The sequence below is a fragment of the Mastomys coucha genome, unplaced genomic scaffold, assembly GCF_008632895.1.
Source record: "Mastomys coucha isolate ucsf_1 unplaced genomic scaffold, UCSF_Mcou_1 pScaffold23, whole genome shotgun sequence".
Taxonomy (NCBI): domain Eukaryota; kingdom Metazoa; phylum Chordata; class Mammalia; order Rodentia; family Muridae; genus Mastomys; species Mastomys coucha.
This window is the reverse complement of record NW_022196906.1, coordinates 32,101,887-32,105,379: the sequence shown is the minus strand read 5'-3', so window position 1 is coordinate 32,105,379 and position 3,493 is coordinate 32,101,887. Positions and strand designations below refer to the sequence as shown.

At 35.3% G+C, this 3,493-nt stretch overlaps 1 pseudogene across 1 annotated transcript; it reads right to left on the bottom strand.

Annotated features, from left to right (window-relative positions):
• Positions 1-1,085: 1,085 nt before the first annotated feature.
• LOC116072364 lies at positions 1,086-2,030 on the bottom strand (annotated as a pseudogene). Its single transcript, XR_004111414.1, has one exon. The product of XR_004111414.1 is annotated as an olfactory receptor 145-like (transcript).
• Positions 2,031-3,493: the final 1,463 nt, after the last annotated feature.

Sequence of the window (3,493 nt, the reverse complement as noted above, 5' to 3'; positions counted from 1 at the left end):
AAAGGTGGTATATAATTTATTTGATGAAAAGACAAGATTCCTTTAACAATAATTAGTAAACTTGATTAGTCAAATCATTCCAAATGAAGACATAAAATGCCCTAATATTCACATGCCCACCCTCAGATCAATGGGTATAAAAAACTTACACTTTTTCCCTGTATCCTTAATGATGTAAACTGTTGTTTCATTTTCAGTCTGCAAGCACAGGAATCACAAAAGACTCATCAATTCCTCTTTACCAAACTGATTTAGACTCTACAGAAAAGAGAAAAGAGAAAAGGGCATCTCTTCTCTATCCTTAACCCTTTTGAGAAACAAATGAGCCTTCCAAAATGAAATCAACAAATATCTCCAGAGGCTTATTAATTGAATAAATGAATTGCTATCACTAAGACTACTGAAATCAGTAGTTTTAGGGTACTGCAACATAAGACTTTTGAGAGTCTTAATTGTACTCTAATCAAAGAACCCATTGTTGTGCCTAAACCATAGGTCAATGGAAGAGTACTTGCCAAGGAATCAAGAAAGCTTAAGTATGAACACACACACACACACACACAAACACACACACACACTGGTAAATATATTTTAAAGGGGTACACTTAAAATCTTTTTCAGGACTTTATCATTTCTAAGTCTAATAACACTAAGTGTTTTATATAAATCCTTATGATTTTTAATTCTAGAGTGTACTGTACAGGTAGATGACTTCAAAAATGTTTGTTCACCTTACAATACTGAAAACAGATACAGAGGATTTTAGTAAATTATACAATAAATTTATATCACTACCATAAAAAGATGATTGGTTAATCATCCTTTACTGTCTTCTGAAATCTTCTCCATAATTAAATTAGTTTTACATAATTTTAAATAATTTTGATTCCATAAAATACCATATTTACTGGGATTTTGAGTTATATTAATTGCTGCTGCCATTGAAGTTTTAGAAGACAGTGTGTCAAAACTATGACCTTATGCTAATAGCAAATAATCAGCCAATGAGTTATTTCTCCAGTCCTCTCCCTGACTGTAAGCATCACATATTATATGATTTTTATTCTCATAACAAGTAGATATTCTTAGGCAAACATACTTTTTTTCAAAGTTTTTCGCATTGCAATGTGGACATCCTTATTCCTTAAACTGTAGATGAAAGGATTCAACATTGGACCCACAATGGTATAAAAGATGGTAGATATTTTATCATCATCTGCAGATGCACTAGAAGGCTTAAGATACATGAATGCTAAAGACCCAAAGAAAATAGAAACAGCTATTACATGGGAGCCACATGTACTGAAGGCTTTTGACCTACCCTCTGCAGAATGGATGCTGAGGATATTGGAAAGGATCAAAGTATAAGAAATAAAGATAGTCAGAATGGGCACTGTTACATTAATACCCACAATAATGAAAACCACCAGCTCATTGATGGAAGTGCTTGTGCAAGAGAGCTTCAGAAGGGGGGGTATATCACACATGTAGTGATTGATGATGTTGCCATCACAAAAAGTGAGTCTCATCATGCAAATGATGTGTGCCACAGCACCCACAAACCCCATCACAACCACACCCATCATCATGAAGTGGCAGATCTGATGGGACATGGTGACCTGGTAAACCAGGGGCTTACAAATGGCAGCATATCTGTCATAAGCCATTGCTGTCAAAATGTAGCATTCATCAATAACAAAGAAGGCAAAGAAAAAGAGCTGAGTCATGCACTCAGCATGAGAGATGATGTTCTGTGTCACAAAACTCACAAGCATTTTGGGGGTTATGACAGAGGAATAGCAGAAATCAACAAAGGAAAGATTAAAGAGAAAGTAGTACATGGGGGTGTGCAGGTGAGGATTCAAAACAATCAGAACAATCAAGCCCAGGTTCCCCACAATAGAGACCACATAAATTCCCAAAAAGAGGAAGAAGAGAGGCAGTTGGAGCTCTGGCTGCTGTGTCAAGCCCAGCAGGATAAATTCTTTCACCAAAGAGTCATTTCCAAAACCCATTCTTTCTTAGGTCATATCTGTAAGAATAGTAAAAATAGTAACATTAAAATGAAATCCCAGCCCTCTTGAACTTTCTATATTAACATGAGATTAAGAACCAGAGTAGAAGAAAAAATCGATATTAATTTTTTTTTGTGCCTTTGCTGTCCATACCTTATGTGAGTAGCAGTCCAGAAACAACCATAAATATTTTGAAGCTGTTTTTTAAGGAATAATATTCAGAGAAGCAGTTACCATTATTGCCTCCATACCACCACAATTCTACTTCTAACTTAACCATCTACCTCCTACTTCTGGCTTACTGGTAATCTCAAAGGAGAAGAGACAAGTCACGTCAAAGACTCACTGTATTGTGCAGAGATAGTTACGTGGAAAGAAAATCATGCATCCAATTCAATATTTACCTTTGTATATGTGATCTCAGAAGTGACTTTACTGATTCTTCTATACTCTCACAGAAGGGCAAATACAAGTGACATAGATGAACTGTGAAGGTGTATAGCCCAGGTTACCAAAAAGACAAAAGCATCATATTGGTTTGGCTTTTTGGTGGTGAGGAAAATTAATTTGGAAAATTAATCAAGAGCCATCATTCCTCCAGGTTCTGAAAAGACACATTTCTGGACCACAATTCCTAGTAGTGGCTTTTTCTACAATGCCTTCTCTATCACAGAGGTTGGAAAATAGCTCCTACTGATGTCACAAGAGCCAACTGGTAATGACCCAAGAGGGTTTCATGACTTGGTAATCTTAAAGGCCTGAGTAAAATGTGAAAATGTTGTTTCCCAGTGATTTACCCCAGAGATCCAGCTTTATAGCTATAGTACTTGTAAATTAGTTAATAGCAAAAACAGTTATTTAGAGGTATACAGTATTGTTTTGTTTTGTTGTTACTCTTTGAAAAGAATATATATTCTTTTATATATATTATATATATATATTATATATATATATATATATAGAGAGAGAGAGAGAGAGAGACATATACCATGTGTTTTGATCAAATTCCTCCATTATTTTCCCCTACAATTCTTTCTCCCTCTATTCTTCCACTATCTCCTCACAACTTCTGTTCTTTTGTCTTATTTTATTTTTATTATTCTTCATTTTTTTAATATTTTGGTCTATAGAGTCCATGTATTGCCAATATGCATATAAGTGTAGGGCTACCCACTTAGTGTAGGTTGCCTCTTAGGGGTTGCAATCTTGAACAAAAAAATTACTATGTTTATCCTACTAACCATTCACTACAAATATTTCCTCAACTAGAGGTGGAACTTCACAACCACATCATCCCTTCCTGCTTGGATCTTGGCAGGCTTGATCTTACCCAGCTCTGGTAGATACTGTTCCAACCACTGTGAGTTCATTTGAACAAGGAACCATTTGAGTGCTGAAAACATAGTTATAAATGTAGTCATCCATCACATCTGAAAATTACAGAATTTACAGCCCTACTTATTTTAGGTCCCTGTGAC